The sequence below is a fragment of the Coregonus clupeaformis genome, unplaced genomic scaffold (assembly GCF_020615455.1).
Source record: "Coregonus clupeaformis isolate EN_2021a unplaced genomic scaffold, ASM2061545v1 scaf0422, whole genome shotgun sequence".
Taxonomy (NCBI): Eukaryota; Metazoa; Chordata; class Actinopteri; order Salmoniformes; family Salmonidae; genus Coregonus; species Coregonus clupeaformis.
The window spans coordinates 239,931-261,403 of record NW_025533877.1 but is presented as its reverse complement, the minus strand read 5'-3'; the positions used below and the strand labels follow the sequence as shown (position 1 = coordinate 261,403).

At 41.1% G+C, this 21,473-nt stretch overlaps 1 pseudogene; it reads right to left on the bottom strand.

Moving 5' to 3' along the window:
• Positions 1-262: 262 nt before the first annotated feature.
• Positions 263-11,776, bottom strand: LOC121587161 (annotated as a pseudogene).
• Between the last annotated feature and the right edge of the window lie 9,697 nt (positions 11,777-21,473).

The window sequence follows — 21,473 nt, the reverse complement described above, 5'->3', positions numbered from 1 at the left end:
ATCTCGTCACCCTATCCAGCCATTTACCATTGAAAAAAACCGTCACAGTTCCGGTCTGCTTAAGAATGGGGGGGGTTCCAATGGCCACCAATGCGATAGCAGCTGGGTCTTGTCTGCTTAGTTCATTGACTGTATATGAACCAGAAAAAATGAGTGAGTGGGATGTCTTGCTTCCTCTTCCATCTCTGACTATTCCTTCCTCTCTCTCTCTCTCTCCTTCCTTCCTTCCTTCCTTCCTTCCTTCCTTCCTTCCTTCCTTCCTTCAGATTAGTAGTCCTGCTTGCTCCAGTGCTTTATCAACATTAGGCACTAGTTGTCTCTCGTAGTCCCAGACCCTCTTGTCTTCATGCAGCTCTTCCTTGGTCAGTCCTCCTCGTAGGGGAACTCTGACATGGATGATATGACACACATTAGGAGGAACCTTCACTGTCTGCCCGAAGTTACGCAGCACAGAGTGGACCGACGTCTGCTCCACTGCCCTGGGGTCAGAGACACAGAAGGGTTGTTAGACAGAGTGGACCGACGTCTGCTCCACTGCCCTGCGGTCAGAGACACAGGGTTTGTTAGACAGAGTGGACCGACGTCGGCTCCACTGCCCTGGGGTCAGACACACAGGGTTTGTTAGACAGAGTGGACCGACGTCTGCTCCACTGCCCTGGGGTCAGAGACACAGGGTTTGTTAGACAGAGTGGACCGACGTCTGCTCCACTGCCCTGGGGTCAGAGACACAGGGTTTGTTAGACAGAGTGGACCGACGTCTGCTCCACTGCCCTGGGGTCAGAGACACAGAAGGGTTGTTAGACAGAGTGGACCGACGTCTGCTCCACTGCCCTGGGGTCAGAGACACAGGGTTTGTTAGACAGAGTGGACCGATGTCTGCTCCACTGCCCTGGGATCAGAGACACAGAGGGGTTGTTAGACAGAGTGGACCGACGTCTGCTCCACAGCCCTGGGGTCAGAGACACAGAAGGGTTGTTAGACAGAGGTCCTATTCTATTCTAACCTGGGTCGTACTTTCATCTTGTAAGGGTGGTAGATTCTAACCACAGCCCTATACTACGAACTCTGAGTTCAACTCGAGATGACCACACGCACTTCTAATAAGCTTTTTCACACCATAACCTGCTGAATTTGCAAGATAGCTTTTCTTTCATGCTGATTTTGGAAGAAATGTAAATGTGGCACTGACTCGCCTGTGGATTTATGTCAGCACTGTCTCAATGAAGGGTTCGGTGTTCGACTAGCCACCTGTGACATGCATGCGCAGTTACAAGTCTGCTAGAGTGAGCGGCAGGCGGACAAGCAATATCCAACGTCGTAATAGGGATGAAGCCTGAGCTGGAACGTGAACCAACCTGAAGCTGACTAGCTTTAGAAAACCCTAAGTATATCTAGCTAGCTTCTTAGTATACTACTCTGGGCAATACTATCATCTTGGAGGGGTGGTAGATTCTAACCTGGGCGGTACTATCATCTTGGAGGGGTGGTAGATTCTAACCTGGGCCATACTATCTTCTTGGAGGGGTGGTAGATTCCTAACCTGGGCGGTACTATCTTCTTGGGAGGGGTGGTATTTTCTAACCTGGGCGGTACTATCATCTTGGAGGGGTGGTAGATTCTAACCTGGGCCATACTATCTTCTTGGAGGGGTGGTAGATTCCTAACCTGGGCGGTACTATCTTCTTGGAGGGGTGGTAGATTCTAACCTGGGCCGTACTATCATCTTGGATGGGTGGTAGATTCTAACCTGGGCCGTACTATCATCTTGGAAGGGTGGTGTTGTAGAAACATTTGACTAGATAATCAACTCAAAAATATCTCTCAAGACATCAGAGCCTGTGAATTTAAGAATTTAGACTTTATTTAAAAAAACAAAGCCGAGCCTTTTTCCAAAGAGACAAAGACTGTCCCTTTTTCGCCAAGAGCTCAATTTTATAGCCACATGTACAAACATTCCTAACTTTTTTTTAGTTCGTACCACCCTCTCATTCGATCATTCTATTGGCTGCGTGCCTAGGCCCCTTCTCAAAAGCCCCTTCTTAAAAAAACTAATGTAAATGCAAACCAGATGTCTAGAACCCCATGGCCTCAGTTTAAAAACCCCTGTAAAATAACACATCATATACTTAATGTATATATTCATTATTTAAACATATATCTGGATTATAAAATATCAAACATGTTCATTCTGTTTCACCATTATCATTTCATAACACATTATAAAACATTTATCATTCATCACCCTTTCCAGCACTGAGATTATGTGCATGTGGCCATGTGTCAGGTCATAAGGTCATAAGCATAAAGAAATGCTAACACTAGTTCCATTGTTACTTCTATCTCCACACAGCCATCACGTCATTCACATTCCTAAACCAGCTGCAGGAGTTTTCATGAAAAACACATAATTATCTCTGCTCTGAATTCAACTGGCTCTCAATCCATAAACACTCCAAGGCATATAGATTTTCAATTTTACAACATATCCATGCTTATTACTAATATTATTATTTTACCTTTGACCTTTCCCTACACTTGCCTTCATGATACATAAAATAACACCACATATCCCCCCTTTGGGACATTATAATATTGTCCCATCAATACAAAAATTAATCACTCATATCACAAGTATTATAACAATCAAAATAATCAATATCCATATCTAATCAATTAATTGCCATGTCAACATCACTAAGCATTAATATTATAAGTTATTCAGATCAGTCAGTCCACTTATAATTTATAATCATAATCAAATGAATTACCCAAAACAACTTTAAAATGACAATTCTTAATTAGTCACCTTTGTTCCATCATTCAAGTTAAAACTCTCACCTTGGCACATATCGATACTGGCTGAATGTACATTTATATTATACTAATTCTAGCATTAACTTCCTCATAACAAGAATTACATCAGATCAGTACCCTAATGCATTGTCCAAATTACTATAAATTTAGTAGTGTATAATACCTCCTTAATCAACATACTACCTCAACTAACACTCCCTTCCTCTACCGGCACTCAATCTTCTGGCGTCTTCATTATTCTTCATAGTTCATCATAATTCATCTTGAATTACCCATAACAATGTCCCAATTCCAATGTCACACCTGAACCACCACACCTCCACCATCATCCTGTTTTGTCCATGTGCAACCCAGTATATTGATTCAGAAGTGGGTCAGACAGGAACATCTTCAACGCCTTTGTTGTTTCCTCTTCAGCCAAGTAGAGGATTTTTGGTTTTTATTGAGGTTTACACCGTTCTGAGCCAATTGATCTCTGCAATGCATTACGACACCATCCGTTGTAACCTCAGGAAAGGACAGATCATAACAGTTCAGTTGAGTTAATTTCCAATCCAAAACATCCCTAGTAACATCATCTACATGACAAATCATTATGTTTCACATTCTCCCTTGAATTCTTCCAAACTATATAACCCAATTGTTTTATTGTAACATTCCTATATTTTTCTCATACTCTATTTGACATTAAGTTTCCCTTTCCTTCTTCCTATTCTAACACTTGCTTATACTTCTCTCTTCTAATAACACTTTCCCCTGGAAATCTAACACCAAATACTACATCAATTTGTTTATCTAAGTCTTGGACTGTTCTCCTTATGTCTATGATTCACCTGTCTCTTTCTTTCATTGTCTTAAGGTCACCCTACCCCATGTGACTTCCCCATACTCTTTGTGCTGGTTTCTCACACACCAATACTATTTAACCCTAGTATTTTAATAGTGATCCCTTCCTGTATTTTTAGTTATGGTTCCTGCCTGTGCAAGAATCTACATTCTACTCCTGTCTATATCCCTTCTATGTCTTGTTCTTCTGCTCTTTATTATTATTATCAGTACTCCATTCCCCTTATTATCAGGTAACTAGTCAAGTACATAGAAATCAATGATAAGGATATCTGGTGCATCTTGGAGATCTGGAATCTCTCAATCATCAATTCCCTCACTCTGGTACAATGGTTAAGATGATACCCAATACTCCCCTCTATCAGTACCATCGTTGGTATAACCTGGACAACAATATGTAGGTCACTTCTGTTGTTAACCTTCCCCCATCACTAGGATCTCCGGATCAGCCAAAGTCCCTCTCAATCTATCGACATCGGTCTGTGAAAAGTGTCCTTCTATCAGCCTTCTCATAGAGAAGCTCAGAGTTACTGCTGCAAAGACACAAGCACAGACACACACAAAAACAACAATACTACCCAATGGCTGAGGTTGGAACACTCCTATAGTGGAAAACATTAATCTTAGTATCTGTCTCCACCAGTTTTACCATCATTAAGGCAGCCAACAACACCTGGTACAAGCCCCTCCCACATAGGGTCTTTCCAGCTCTTTCTTCTGTAGTCTTTTGCCATCACATAGTCTCCAGGGCACAGAAAATACTCAGATTATCCTACTCAGTTGGACATAGCTATCTTCACCCATGAAAAGAAAATCTTAAGAACATTGTTAGGTTAGGTGAGACACAGTATGCTACTCATGTCCTCTCATCCGTCAAGAGAAGCCTTGAGATTATGAAGCACACCTGCTTCCAGCTTGTTGTAGTCCACTTATCTCATAGACAGACCACCTCTACACCATGCCTCCTATCACAAAAACAAAAATGATTTAACCTATCACAAAAACAAAAATGATTTAACCTATCACAAAAACAAAAATGATTTAACCTAACCCATAACACATTATTACTACTGCTCACATCCTTAATACACCCTGCATATTTCCCCCCTTGGACACATACATCACATCGTGATTCATGTGTACAAAAAACAAAACAAAACAATATTGCCTATCAAACCTAAAATAATAACTAACTTTAAAATGACAACCCTTAAGCATATCTTTACTTAACTGTATTCCATAACACTATTCAATGAATACTTCTCATTCAGGACTAACTCTCTCACTACATCCTTGTCCTGTTTAGACTAATTTATATATAGGATTTTTCCAACTTGTAAACTTCTTCACAATTATCCTTATTTTATCTAACCCCTTAATTCAGCATGCCTCTAGAATTCATAGTGCAGGTGATCAGGTCACACTATAAAGCCAGGACAGATTTCAGAGGTCATTGAAATCATTCAATGAATTGTTTCATCCTATAGTATACTACTTCTAACAACCATCAAAACCTTTCATAACTGTTGTAATTCCTTATTACAGCTCTTTTCAAAATAAATCACACATATTTACTTATCCCTCAGTAAATAAAACCCAAATTACATGTGTATGCCCCTTTAAGATATTTCACTTCCATGCTGTCAAAAAACCCCAAATAGAAATAAAAATCCTATACAACTAACATGTAATACTAAGTAGTTTGTTTGTGGTTATTTGAACACCATATAGTAAAACAATAAACAAACAAAAATGGCCAGGCCTTATTTATTTTTGTAGCTCCCTATCACAACCTAAAAAATAAAACTACTTAATTTTACTAACTAGTTCCACCCTAGCCTACAGACTTTTCTAACCTCCCAATAAAGAAATCCCCATGTTCCTGGAAGAGAAAGTATACATGTCGTTAACATATAATCATCAATCCAAAGATAGTAATTACACACCAAACATCATACATATATCCCCAGTCCTATCTCATCAACAATCATTAACCCCAGCATCGATTTTAAAATTGTTTGATACGTCGTCTCCTACTTTACCCCTAACCTAATATTATAGGAGACTCTCATCAATTCTTAAAAGAAAACTCCCATTTAGAAGATACTATATAATAACCCATTTTATTAAGTTAACTCCACCTTCCACTATAAACCTATAAACCCTTTTTAGTAATTTAAACGTCGCAAACCGTTGCATCGATGTTTTCTTTTTTTCCCCAAATATAAACTTATTGTTTCATAATCCAAAACCCATATAAAATGTCTACTTACTCCATCAAGTCAACAGCAACAACTACCTCCCAAGGTTCAACGTACTATAAACAATTTATCGTTATCTGAAGTAATAAAACATCATCATAACTCACTGCTGTTTAAACAAACAATATAATGTCATAATAAAATGATCAATTATCAAATATCGTTCCTTATTCAACTATCGAGACATGTTCTTCATTAGTTAATCGTCTCCACAAAGCAATACTACCTAATAACATATTCTCATTCTCCTAAATATAAATCAATAAAACATCCAATTCACCAATATGCTATTTCAATTACTATGTTATCCTATCCAACATAGATTGGTAGGACATCTTCCCTATAATGTTATCAACGAAACCAGTAATTCACATCAATAACATCAATGTAAAAGATTTGCTTTCTGTCCCCTACTGGATTCGAACCAGGGACCCTCTGCACACATTGACAACTTTCACCATAAAAGTACCGTTACCCGGCGCTCCACCAGTGCCACACAATTAAACCATCACCCCGCCATTACAGAATGAATTACTATCCTTGCTAAGTAAGCTACAAGTAACACCAAACACTTGCTGTAGTTCACCATCATATATTTAAATAATCAATTTATCACAATCCAATGTATCTATAGACATATCCCACTATAGCCATTTGTTTAATCTAGCAAAACCTTATTCAATGACTACCACGTACTCTCCTCTCCATACATTAAACATTTTAGCAGATGCTCTTTTTCCAAACGACTCTCCATTCGTGAGCTCATACCTTTCTATACTTATACTACCCCCCTTGGGAATCGAACACCCAACCCTGGCGTTGCAAGCACCGTGCTCTACCAACTGAGCTACAGCGGACCACAGATGAGCGTATAGTGCCCTTTTCTGATAATGTTATAATTGTAGCCTATTGCATTACTTTTGTTTAAAACATAAGTTTGTTTATTCAACAAATCCACAACCCACTATAACTTGATGCTATTCCCTCAGCATAAAAGCCAAAGCTCCTTGCATCCCCTAGTTCACGTAATGAAAATACATTATCATTCTACAATTCACCAACTATTCGCATACACCACTGGTGACGCAAACCATAGAATAAAGTAATAACAATTAGAATTTTGTCAAATAGATGTTTTCCATTCAACTATTCAAACTTTCTTTAAATAACTATTTCAGCTCGATACAGTCAAACAAGTATGACTCTCTTTTTACCGGAAACTAATTCATGGCATTAGTAAAATCTATTCACATCCCAACAATAGCTAAACTATACTTAGAAAACCTAGACTCTGTTCAGCGATGCAGAATCCATGCTTTATCGAAATGACAAGTTAATCCTCTTTTATTCCAATGATAATAGTCAGTAGTTTTAGTATCTGGCACATACTACACTTTTTTCAGAAAATAGCTTTGAAGGACACAGATCTCACACGCTCAACGTAATCAACTTAGCAGTCAACAAGTCAAACCCCACATTCATTGATTTGGAAACAGATTTAACAACCAACCAATTTAATTATATATCTGCTTCTGAAATAATATATAGTTTATTATTATGCTTAATTCTACCACATGTCCTATGTACTCTCTCCCATTTCCACATCCGTCTACGTGTTTGAACAAGTCAACACCTATAATTTTATTATTTTACGTAGTCAATTTATCATAATACTGCATTACCTCTAAAGTTTCTAAATATATCGTCCGAAACATACCCTAACAGATGTATCAAAATACAATGCATAGACGTCATATGACCACACCAATAAACGTGACCTGTTCCTCCAACAGGATTTATTCTACCCCTCCTGGTAACGTGAATTTTCTACACTCAGTTGGTCAATGAATATCCACGCACCATTTATTCTTCTCTTTCCTAAGTGAGATTGGGCACCCCCTTTCTCCATCAGACAGAAGCTTCAAACAACCTCAAATAGATTTCCTTTCCTTACAGAAAGGCTATCTACTTGCAGGATTTAATATTATATTCTCACTCACACAGATGAGCAGCCACTTGTGCCCAAATGAATCAGACAGTTGAATGACTCACAGCCGCACAAGCAACCCATTCACCATACGAGATGAGCAGACCTACTCTATATATAACACTTTATCAAAATTTGGAAGCCCTTGTAGCTATTTAACCCGTTCACCTACTCAGGATGACCTAACTTTTTTACCTGATAGACCCTACATAATATTGACATCATCACAACACAGGATGATTCACTACTTACCCGTACAGACCTCTAACAAAGAATTTATCATCAGAGCGGTATCCGTAAGTAATCTTGTCTGTTCAGGCCAATGGAATGCTAATTTATAGCCCCCAAAGCGGTATCCACAAGATTTCTATTTATACTACACTTTCCTAAGTGACCTGTCAATTCTGCCCTAATTTTTTCTGTTACACTTCCTCAACACAGAAAAAGAAGCGGTATTACCCAGGATTTCTGCCTACCTATGCAGTCCTCAAGACGATTAACGTCTAAAGCGGTATCTGCAGGACTTAACATGTTATTGTCTGATCGCTCAACCAGCCGTACAACCACCCGTCTCGAAATGACCCAGACAAAGCAATCAGCAAGATGAATCAACTGAATCAACTGAATCAAATGAATCAAATCAATTGAACAGACGGTTCAGACAAACAACAGCGACATGTATTCTTAAATTCAAAAGCTCCTAGTGTCTAACTTTCTGGTTCTTAAATTTGGAGAGACCTACTTGGTATTTCTTTAGATGTTGCCGAGTCCCGGATCGGACCACACAAACTTTATACTATTTTAGTAAGAACTTCTTACCTTTTTAAAAGCGGCCGCTTTTGTTTGTATGGTCCGTCCAAGCCGTTTCACAACTGCAAATACATACCGTCACTGATCCCTATCAAGTCCCTTCGTGGTCGCCAATTATGTTGTAGAAACATTTGACTAGATAATCAACTCAAAAATATCTCTCAAGACATCAGAGCCTGTGAATTTAAGAATTTAGACTTTATTTAAAAAAACAAAGCCGAGCCTTTTTCCAAAGAGACAAAGACTGTCCCTTTTTCGCCAAGAGCTCAATTTTATAGCCACATGTACAAACATTCCTAACTTTTTTTTAGTTCGTACCACCCTCTCATTCGATCATTCTATTGGCTGCGTGCCTAGGCCCCTTCTCAAAAGCCCCTTCTTAAAAAACTAATGTAAATGCAAACCAGATGTCTAGAACCCCATGGCCTCAGTTTAAAAACCCCTGTAAAATAACACATCATATACTTAATGTATATATTCATTATTTAAACATATATCTGGATTATAAAATATCAAACATGTTCATTCTGTTTCACCATTATCATTTCATAACACATTATAAAACATTTATCATTCATCACCCTTTCCAGCACTGAGATTATGTGCATGTGGCCATGTGTCAGGTCATAAGGTCATAAGCATAAAGAAATGCTAACACTAGTTCCATTGTTACTTCTATCTCCACACAGCCATCACGTCATTCACATTCCTAAACCAGCTGCAGGAGTTTTCATGAAAAACACATAATTATCTCTGCTCTGAATTCAACTGGCTCTCAATCCATAAACACTCCAAGGCATATAGATTTTCAATTTTACAACATATCCATGCTTATTACTAATATTATTATTTTACCTTTGACCTTTCCCTACACTTGCCTTCATGATACATAAAATAACACCACAGTGGTAGATGCGATAGTCTGGCTCCTCTCTGTAGATGTGCTCCATGATGTTGATCCCTGGAACATTCCTCCAGCGGGGCCGTTCAAACCTTCCACTGGGCTCAAACTGGGACTTAGGGAAGATGTGGTTCTCTATGAGGAACACTTCGGCCTGGGGAGATGCGGGTGGAGTGAGAGAAGGCGAAAGAAAGAGAGAATGAATTCAGATTTCTTTCCTTCATATCCAATCAATTTTTCTCACTGTCCACACTTTTATTGTGTTTTGACCCATATCAGATTTGCACACACACACTGATGTAGCATATGAAATAGCACGCAAACACAATGCTCATTTCCTGTCACTGTTTCTTTAAATGTTGGGGTGGTTATCTTGGTAACGGCAGGTCATGTGCAAAAACAAACACTTCAGAGCACAACAATTCTGATCTGAACATCCAGACTGAGGATGAGAACCACAGACGAATGTGGTATCAGAACTCAAAAGATAAGATTCCATGGCTGCTTTTACACAGGCAGCCCAACTATGATATTTTTTCACTAATTGGTCTTTTGACCAATCAGTTCAGTTCTAAAAAATATCTGCTGTGAGAAGATCTGATGTGATTGGCCCAAAAAACGTTTAAAAACCAAAAACGCCAAAGATCAGAAATTCCTGTTTATACATTATCGGATTTGTATCAGATATGCCAAATAATTGGCAAAAAAATCTGAATTGGGATTCCTGTGTAAACACAGCCTAACATGCACACCACAAACATAATGATCTTCCTTAACACACATACACACTACTTCCCTGAGTCCTCCCCCTACCTTTGGGTGTTACCTCTGAAGTACATCCATCATCTGGGGCAGGGTTTGATGCTGGTATGGAGTTATAATCTCATCTATGTCGTTCAGCAGTACATAGCGTGACTGATACATATGTCTGTAGACACAGTCATTCAGAGTGGTCAACTGGCCGTAGTAGTGGATGTCCCCTCCATGTTCAATGGGTTGCCACCCACGGGACGGGTTCATGTGTTGGTCGATAGGCCAGGGCACCACCTGCAGTCAATCAATTAGTCAATTAATTAATCCTATCTATCTATCAATCCATCCATCAAATCAATCAATTCCTACCTCCACAAAGCCCTCCTGTGTATAACTCTGTAGCAGTCTCTCCAGGTCTGGTCCACAGCTGGTGTTATACACCACAACATGCTGCACTCCCAACAACCTGCAATATAGCAATTAATTAATCAATCAATCAACCAGTTGATTAATCGATCAATCAATCAACCAACCAAACAATCACTCAATCAATACCCACTTGTACATCTCCAGAGTCTGGGTGACCTGAAGCACGTTGTTATAATCACCAAATAAATTGGACCAACAGACAGTGAAGTTGAATTGAAACTCCTCTTCCTCCATTTTCACAAGGTTCTGGATGCGGAGGAAGGATTGGTTCTGAGCGAGCTTGGCGTCAGCTTGTGTGGCGAGGGTCACGTGTGACGGGTTGCAGTCGGGAAGATTCGGACAAAGGACGTCGGTCGTCACGAAGGGGAAACCTTTATCCCAATACAGAACAGGGACATATATATTTACAGTATAGGGAAAACTAAATCAACAAACTAATCAGCGAATCACCAAGCCCCTTATTTCATTAATTCAGGTGTTGATTCAGGTGTGTCAGTGCAGGGCTAAAACCAAATAGCAAATTGCAGGTACCAAAGTGGTCAGAGTGCATCTGGACTTCAGCCTTCGTTCCATTAGCCCAGTGAGTCCCACAGTAGAACACACAGTACAGAGGCTGGACAGAGTCTCGTCTGAAGATACTGATGATGCGTGTGGAGCATCCCGTCACACGATGTTCCTTGTAGGCCCCCACCATGAAGTGTTTGGTGTCGTTGACAGGCGTGATGGACTGGTCAGAGATGTGGCGCGGATAGAGGTGCTGGTGGTTGCCTGGCTGTGACCTGAGGAATCATGGACAGATGTTGTATTTCTACAGCAGAAATGTGTGTCCAAGACAATTTTTTCCTTTTACCACTTTTATTTAGTTTCTTGATCGTACGGCAGTCTTCACGGTACCTGGACAATGTGAAGATGATGTAGACCATGACTGCCAGAGCAGAAGCTATCAGTAGAGGAAACATACGCCTCTTCACCATCATGAGCCAGACCTGGGACGGTAGTTTATGGAAGGTGAAGAGTGAGGTGACCTTTGAAGAGAAGGGAAAGTTAATAATGTAGTCGCACTTGCTCTCTGGCTGCGTTTACACAGGCAGCCCAATTCTGATCCTTTTTTCCCACAAATTGGTCTTTTGACCAATCAGGTCAGCTCTTTTGCCCATAATTGGGCAAAAATTCAAAAATTCAGAATTGGGCTGCCTGTTTAACCTCTTAAGGATCGGACCCTTTTTTTCAATTTTCGCCTAAAATGACATACCAAAATCTAACTGCCTGTAGCTCAGGACCTGAAGGAAGGATATGCATATTCTTGATACCATTTGAAAGGAAACACTTTGAAGTAAATTAATGTACATTTACATTTAAGTCATTTAGCAGACGCTCTTATCCAGAGTGACTTACAAATTGGAAGCTCTTTGCCACATTCTCCTCCCTGCTGAATCCTCCCCCCCTCCCCTCTGTGGATGACTTCGTCAACCATTTTGAAAAGAAGGTTGACGACATCCGATCCTCGTTTGTTAAGTCAAATGACACTGCTGGTCCTGCTCACACTGCCCTACCCTATAGTTTGACTTCTTTCTCCCCTCTCTCTCCAGATAAAATCTTGCGACTTGTGACGACAGGCCGCCCAACAACCTGCCCGCTTGACCCTATCCCCTCCTCTCTTCTCCAGACCATCTCCGGTGACCTTCTCCCTTACCTCACCTCGCTGATCAACTCATCCTTGACCGCTGGCTATGTCCCTTCCGTCTTCAAGAGAGCGAGAGTTGCACCCCTTCTCAAAAAACCAACACTCGATCCCTCTGATGTCAACAACTACAGACCAGTATCCCTTCTTTCTTTTCTCTCCAAAACTATTGAGCGTACCGTCTTTAGCCAACTCTCTTGCTATCTCTCTCAGAATGACCTTCTTGATCCAAACCAGTCAGGTTTCAAGACTGGTCATTCAACTGAGACTGATCTTCTCTGTGTCACGGAGGATCTCCGCACTGCTAAAGCTAATTCTCTCTCCTCTGCTCTTGTCCTTCTAGACCTGTCTGCTGCCTTTGATACTGTGAACCATCAGATCCTTCTCTCCACCCTCTCCGAGCTGGGCATCTCCGGCGCGGCTCACTCTTGGATTGCGCCCTACCTGACCGGTCGCTCCTACCAAGTGGCGTGGCGAGAAGCTGTCTCCGCACCACGTGCTCTCACCACTGGTGTCCCCCAGGGCTCAGTTCTAGGCCCTCTCCTATTCTCGCTATACACCAAGTCACTTGGCTCTGTCATATCCTCACATGGCCTCTCCTATCATTGCTACGCTGACGGCACACAACTAATCTTCTCCTTTTCCCCTTCTGATAACCAGGTGGCGAATCGCATCTCTGCATGTCTGGCAGACATATCAGTATGGATGACGGATCACCACCTCAAGCTGAACCTTGGCAAGACGGAGCTGCTCTTCCTCCCGGGGAAGGACTGCCTGTTCCATGATCTCGCCATCACGGTTGACAACTCCGTTGTGTCCTCCTCCCAGAGTGCGAAGAGCCTTGGCGTGACCCTGGACAACACCCTGTCGTTCTCCGCTAACATCAAGGCGGTGACCTGATCCTGTAGGTTCATGCTCTACAACATTCGGAGAGTACGACCCTGCCTTACACAGGAAGCGGCACAGGTCCTAATCCAGGCACTTGTCATCTCCCGTCTGGATTACTGCAACTCGCTGTTGGCTGGGCTCCCTGCCTGTGCCATTAAACCCCTACAACTCATCCAGAATGCCGCAGCCCGTCTGGTGTTCAACCTTCCCAAGTTCTCTCCACGTCACCTCGCTCCTCCGCACACTCCACTGGCTTCCAGTTGAAGCTCGCATCTGCTACAAGACCATGGTGCTTGCCTACGGAGCTGTGAGGGGAACGGCACCTCCGTACCTTCAGGCTCTGATCAGTCCCTACACCCAAACGAGGGCACTGCGTTCATCCACCTCTGGCCTGCTGGCTCCCCTACCTCTGCAGAAGCATAGTTCCCGCTCAGCCCAGTCAAAACTGTTCGCTGCTCTGGCACCCCAATGGTGGAACAAGCTCCCTCACGACGCCAGGACAGCGGAGTCACTCACCACCTTCCGGAGACATTTGAAACCCCACCTCTTTAAGGAATACCTGGGATAGGATAAAGTAATCCTTCTACCCCAACCCACCCCCCCCCAAAAAATAAATAAATAATAATAATAATAATTGTAAAGAGGTTATCCCACTGGCTATAAGGTGAATGCACCTATTTGTAAGTCGCTCTGGATAAGAGCGTCTGCTAAATGACGTAAATGTAAAATGTAAATGTGTAGAAGGATTACTGTTAGACTATTCCAGGTATTCCTTAAAGAGGTAGGGTTTCAAGTGTCTCCGGAAGGTGGTCAGTGACTCCGCTGTCCTGGCGTCGTGGAGGAGCTTGTTCCACCATTGGGGTGCCAGAGGAGCGAATAGCTTTGTAGGAGTTATAACACATTAGATCTGGTAAAAGATAATACAAACAAAAAAAACATTTTATTTTCTTTTTTTTGTTCCATCATCTTTGAAATGCAATAGAAAGGCCACAATATAATATTGCAGTTTAGGCACGATATAGATGTTGGCCAGTAGATGGCAACAGTGTGTGTGCAAAGTTTTAGACTGATTTTACATTTCAGTCATTTAGCAAACACTCTTATCCAGAGCGACTTACAGTTAGTGAGTGCATACATTTTCATACTGGCCCCCTGTGGGAAACGAACCCACAACCCTGGTGTTGCAAACGCCATGCTCTACCAACTGAGCTACACGGGACTGATCCAGTGAGACATTGCAATACTGGACTATTTTGTATCAAGTCTGCCCAAATGTGCTGAATTGGTCAATTGATACATTTTCAAGTACATAACTATAGAGACCATACAAAAATGATACGGTAATGCAAAATGTAAGTTTACACACTCCCAGGAATGTCATACATGATGGATCATTAGCTTATACACTAACTTTCACACATCTAGATGGCCGGGTGGGGTGGGTGTGGAGCCAGAGACAGCAAGGGTTCAAACTGTAGAACCCAGTTCCTACATTTGAATATAACAATGGATTTTATCAAACAAAACTAGCTGACATGTATAGTGTTGAGTCATCCGCATACATAGACACACTGGCTTTACTCAAAGCCAGTGGCATGTCATTAGTAAAGATTGAAAAAGTAAGGGGCCTAGACAGCTGCCCTGGGGAATTCCTGATTCTACCTGTATTTTGTTGGAGAGGCTTACATTAAAGAACACCCTCTGTGTTCTGTTAGACAGGTAACTCTTCATCCACAATATAGCAGGGGTGTGAAGCCATAACACATATGTTTTCCAGCAACAGACTATGATCGATAATGTCAAAAGCCGCACTGAAGTCTCACAAAACAGCCCCCACACTCTTTTTATCATCAATTTCTCTCAGCCAATCATCAGTTATTTGTGTCAGTGCAGTGCTTGTTGAATGTCCTTCCCTATAAGCGTGCTGAAAGTCTGTTGTCAATTTGTTTACTGTAAAATAGCATTTTATCTGGTCAAACACACTTTTTTCCAAAAGTTTACTAAGGGTTGGTAACAGGCTGATTGGTCGGCTATTTGAGCCACTTAAGGGGGCTTTACTATTCTTAGGTAGGGGAATAACTTTTGCTTCCCTCCAGGCCCGAGGGCACACACATTCTAGTAGGCTTAAATTGAAGATATGGCAAATAGGAGTGCCAATATCGTCCACTATTATCCTCAGTCAGCTTGTCATTGTTGATCGACAATAATTATTTTTTCACCTCTTTCACACTTACTTTACGGAATCCAAATTACAATGTTTGTCTTTCTTAATTTGGTCAGATATACATGGATGTGTAGTGTCAGCATTTGTTGCTGGCATGTCATGCCTAAGTTTGCTAATCTTGCCAATGACAAAACAAATACTCAAGTAGTTCGCAATATCTGTGGGTTTTGTGCTGAATGACCCATCTGATTCAATGAATGATGGAGCGGGGTTTGCCTTTCTGCCCACGTGCATTACGTTTGCTAATCGGTTGTACAGTCAGACCTATTTGCCATCTCTTTTGCCTCATCCCTCTCAACCATAAACATTTTCAATTCCTCATCAATCCACAGGGATTTAACAGTTTTTACAGTTATTTTCTTAATGGGTGCATGCTTATTAGTAACTGGGATAAGCAATTGCATAAATGTGTCAAGTGCAGCGTCTGGTTGCACGTCATTACACACCACAGACCAACAAATATTCTTTACATCAACAACATAGGAATCCCTACAAAACGTATTGTATGACCTCTTATACACAATATTAGGCCCAGCCTTTGGAACTTTGGTTTTCCTAGATATGGCTACTATATTGTGATCAATACATCCGATGGATTTGGATACTGCTTTCAAACAAATTTCTGCAGCATTAGTAAAGATATGATCAATACATGTTGATGATTTCATTCCTGTACTGTTTGTAACTACCCTGGTAGGTTGATTGATAACCTGAACCAGGTTGCATGCACTAGTTACAGTTTGAAGCTTTCTTTTGAGTGGGCAGCCTGATGAAAGCCAGTCAATATTTAAATCACCCAGAAAGTTTACCTCTCTATTGATATCACATATATTATCAAGCATTTCACACATGTTATCCAGACTCTGACTGTTAGTACTTGGTTGTCTATAGCAGCTTCCCACCAGAATGGGCTTTAGGTGAGGCAAGTGAACCTGTAGCCATATTACTTCGACAGTATTTAACATGAGATCCTCTCTAAGCTTTACAGGAATGTGGTTCTGAATATAGACCGCAACACCGCCCCCGTTGGCATTTCTGTCTTTTCTGTAAATGTTATAACCTTGTATTGCTACCACTGTATCATCAAATGTATTATCTAAGTGAGTTTCAGAGATTGTCAGAATATGAATGTAATCTGTTACTAGCAAATTATTGATTTCATGAACCTTGTTTCTTAAGCTTCATATGTTATCGTGGGCTATTTTTAACACTTTTCTGGGATGCTTGATTATTTTTCTTGCTTTACTGGGAAGCTTAGCAGACGTAGACATACTTGGGTTATTTTTATTAGTGCAGGGTGAGCTGCACACAGTGGACTTCCTACAAGGGCACACCACCTCAGTGCTAACAGTATTACTCTTGTTCATGGCATATGAGTACTGCATACAATAGCTGTAGGATCAGCAGAGGCATTCCGGGCAGTAAGAGGGACATAAATTAGGTTATTTACATTGTGTCTTCCAACGCCCCTAGGATAGTGTACATTTGCTGAATCATTATGACAACTCAGCGACACAATGGTAGGGATTAAATGAGCTAGACTTGGACATTGGTAAGTCATTGTCTCAACGCAGCCTTATCATGCTGTGAAAGGATCCAGGAACCCAAATAATTTGTGTGGATCCCATCCTCCTTATAATACAAGCTTTGTTTCCAGAAGGTGTCAAAATGGTCAATAAATGTTACACCCACAGAGCTGCAATAGTCTTGTAGCCAGTTATGGAGGGCTAAAAGTCTGCTGAACCGTTCAATGCCATGATTTAGGGAGGGCAGAGGGCTAAAAGTCTGCTGAACCGTTCAATGCCATGATTTAGGGAGGGCAGAGGGCCAGATATTATGGGCTGTTTGTTGGTGTCAGGTGGATACATGCATGACATGCAAAATACTGTATCTAATGACACTCAATGGGCCTCAAGTTCAAGTTTAAACTTTCTGCATTGTTTGTCCCAGAGAGGGCAATAGTTGCTTTGCAGCAGGGGAGCACCTATGTCATAAAAAACATATCAAATCCACATGGACCAGAATGGAAATGACAGCAAGGGACCACAAGGGAAATAAGTATTATTGTATTATCTCTGTCTAGTTTTGTGCTGTGTGTATGTATTTCTTAAACTTTTTGCCCTCCTATGAAAAAAGTGCCCTTTTGATTGGTAGTGGGGTTTTTTAACAAAGTATTTTGTATATAATTGTTGGTCTCGTTTCTCTCTTGTACATTTAAATGCAACGAATTGTCCTTCAAACTACATAATCTCTCAGAATGAAGGAATCTTTTTAAAAAGTCCCCTCCCCCGCCCTTCTGCCACCGCCAGCACTAGTGCACTGCTCCACTCATCCTGCATGGTTACTTCATCCAATTCCTATGCTGTTATACGACCGGGTAAAATGTATGATACTATACACCCTCTAATTAATATGACATTGTATGACTGCTATTCCATTCATAATATAACCTAACGTAACATAATATATCATACTAATAGAATGGAACAGGTTTATGGACCAAATCCTACGAATTGCCCTGAGACCAGGTTGCAACAGTGATAGCAAAGAAGAAAATATACTTTTAATTGACTCCCTTTCATCTGTGGTTCTAGCTTGCTTAGCCTACAATCCCACTGGACAAAAACTGGTTGAATCAATGTTGTTTCCAATTCATTTCAACCCCCCCAAAATCTAAAAGTCAATAACGTAAAGGCATTTGATATTACTTTCATCCAACTTTTAAACTAAATCCTATGACATTGTGACAAGTGTTGTTGATTTCACGTTGAATTCACGATAGTTGTCAACTCAACCAAATGTCAATCAAAACTAGACGTTGAACTGACGTCTGTGCCCAGTGGGATGTGTGATGAGTGAGTGTGTTGATGGAAACTTTGGCTACAAGACAAACCAGCCTACAAATAAACACCTTGGTTGAACAGAAACAACGGCAAAAATGATTAATGCACAGATTATGGATGTGCTCACGTCAAGCAGACCTACGACAAAAATAAATAGTAAAACGTTAGCCTAAAATCCAGAGCCTGTTATGCTAACATGCAACGTGTTTGCTGACATCCTACTCACTGTACTCTGTGTCATGCTAACCATGATAAGGAGTGGCAACACAGTGTCAAGGAGTGGAAAGATAACTCAAAGAGACTGGTAGGCTGCCTCCACCACCATGCTTCACTGTGGGGATGGTGTTCTCGGAGTGATGAGAGGTGTTGGGTTTGTGCCAGACATAGCGTTTTCCTTGATGGCCAAAAACCTAAATTTTAGTCTCATCTGACCAGAGTACCTTCTTCCATATGTTTGGGGAGTCTCCCACATGCCTTTTAGCGAACACCAAACGTGTTTGCTTATTTTTTTCTTTAAGCAATGGCTTTTTTATGGCCACTCTTCTGTAAAGCCCAGCTCTGTGGAGTGTATGGCTTAAAGTGGTCCTATGGACAGATACTCTAATCTCCACTGTGGAGCTTTGCAGCTCCTTCAGGGTTACCTTTGGTCTCTTTGTTGCCTCTCTGATTAATGCCCTCGTTGCCTGGTCCGTGAGTTTTGGTGGGCGGCCCTCTCTTGGCAGGTTTGTTGTGATGCCATATTCTTTCCATTTTTTAATAATGGATTTAATGGTGCTCCGTGGGATGTACAAAGTTTCTGATATTTTTTTATAACCCAACCCTGATCTGTACTTCTCCACAACTTTGTCCCTGACCTGTTTGGAGAGCTCCTTGGTCTTCATGGTGCCACTTGCTTGGTGGTGCCCCTTGCTTAGTGGTGTTGCAGACTCTGGGGCCTTTCAGAACAGGTGTATATATACTGAGAATTTTTTGAAATAAGTTATTTTTTTCATTTCACTTCACCAATTTGGACTATGTCCATTACTGAAATCCAAATAAAATCAATTTAAATTACAGGTTGTAATGCAACAAAATAGGAAAAACGCCAAGGGGGATGAATATTTTTGCAAGGCACTGTATGTCAATCTGTGCTTGAATTAGTGTAAATTAGAGTTTGCACTTTTTTGGTAGGCCTATTCCATTCCAATCTCCCATTGAAGCAGCCTGCTAAACTACAAACAGCACAGCTCAAATAAGTATTTCACCCATGTCAACAATGTAATCGCAATAGGCTACAGACACTGACTGACACTGCAGGAGACTGGGATTTCATCGGCAGTGAAAGTTCAGCCAGCCAAGGTCAAAACCAGGACCAATCTCATCTCCAGCTGGCTGTACATGGAGCGCTGCAACCAACACCCTCTGTAACTCAGAACTAGCACTCTCATTCTCAGCAGCAGACCCTTATAGAAAATCCATGTGAAATCATGTGAAAACCTATTTTTTGAACACTTCACGTTTTCACATGTGTAGTTTCATGTTATCACATTAACGTCACATAAGATCACATGAAAATGTGTCTTCGGAAAACTTCACGTGATCACACATGAAATTCATGTTTTTCCCGTAAAGCGAGTTAGGTGCACCCGTAAGGCCAATGTCGTCACACACACACACACACACAGTCGACACAGCTTAACGCCATCATGCGGATCATCACTGTCACACTACGACCCACCCCCGCTTCCCTGGGTCCCCTTTCGTCGTCTCCGTCCCCTCGCAATAACCCAAAAAAATGATTGAAAAAGTCTCCACCGCCCCACACCTGCCACTACAGGAGGAAGTCTTCAACCCACCAAATATACGCCCCCCATCAAGAAAGCCGATTTGGAAAGACCCACCCAAAACAAACTGTAATAATATGCCATTTAGCAGACGCTTTTATCCAAAGCGACTTACCGTCATGCGTGCATAGATTTTTTTATTTATTTTTTTGTTTGTGTATGGGTGGTCCCGGGGATCGAACCCACTACCTTGGCGTTACAAGCGCCGTGCTCTACCAGCTGAGCTACAGAGGACCACGTACTGTAATCAGTTATATTACAAGCAAACATATTGTCTTCAGATTACTGATACTTTTGAAAACCTAGATGATTATGTAGTATATGATGAATTGTGGTCGTCATGGCTGATGAACAAAAGGAGTCTGCTCATACTGAACATTGATCATAAGGTTTATTCAGACCACAAGCTTCAGCATGAGTAACAGACACGCGTGGTCCGGAGAGCAGTGTCCTCCCATTCTAATTTCTGCTCTGTCCTATCTTCTTCGTTCACCCCTATTTATAACCAATGCAACAAGATGGCTCCCTCTTCTGGCCAGTTTACAATACACTTCCTGTCTATTATATGTTACATTATACTAACCATTGTCTTGTGATACTAACATAACCAACATTCTATTTCTTCATGAAAAACATTTAACAAAGGCATAATCTTCAGATACCATATTCCCCCCTTTCGAGACAACCCAAACGTCTCGAAACCAAACAGAATAGGATTATGACTAGTAACAACTTATCTTATTGAATATCTTTAACCTTAAACCAAACCATTCTCCTCTAGAGTGTAAATACCTTTCTTATAAAATACCTGTTTATGAAGTGTGAATACATTACTATGACCTATGAACAACTGTTTATGAAGTATGAACACATTACTATGAATTATGAATAAATCTCTATGGAGTGTGAGAGCGAAAAACTGTCCAGCAGCCATCCGTCCATATCAATCAAGACAGTAAAATTCTCTCACGGTCCCTCTGCCCCAGGCAACCACCGTCGGTACTCCAGATAACCTCATTAACCATGTAAATACATTTGAAAGTATGATGTAATTAAATACACATGTAAACAAAATCCTATCCCTAAATATCCATTGTACGGCTGGTCCACCCATCGAATCGTACAATGAATCTCTCCCTTCCTAGACCTTCTGTCCCTAACCCCATCGAAATAAACAAAAGCATCTAAGATCCTCATCTGCATTTAATAACAT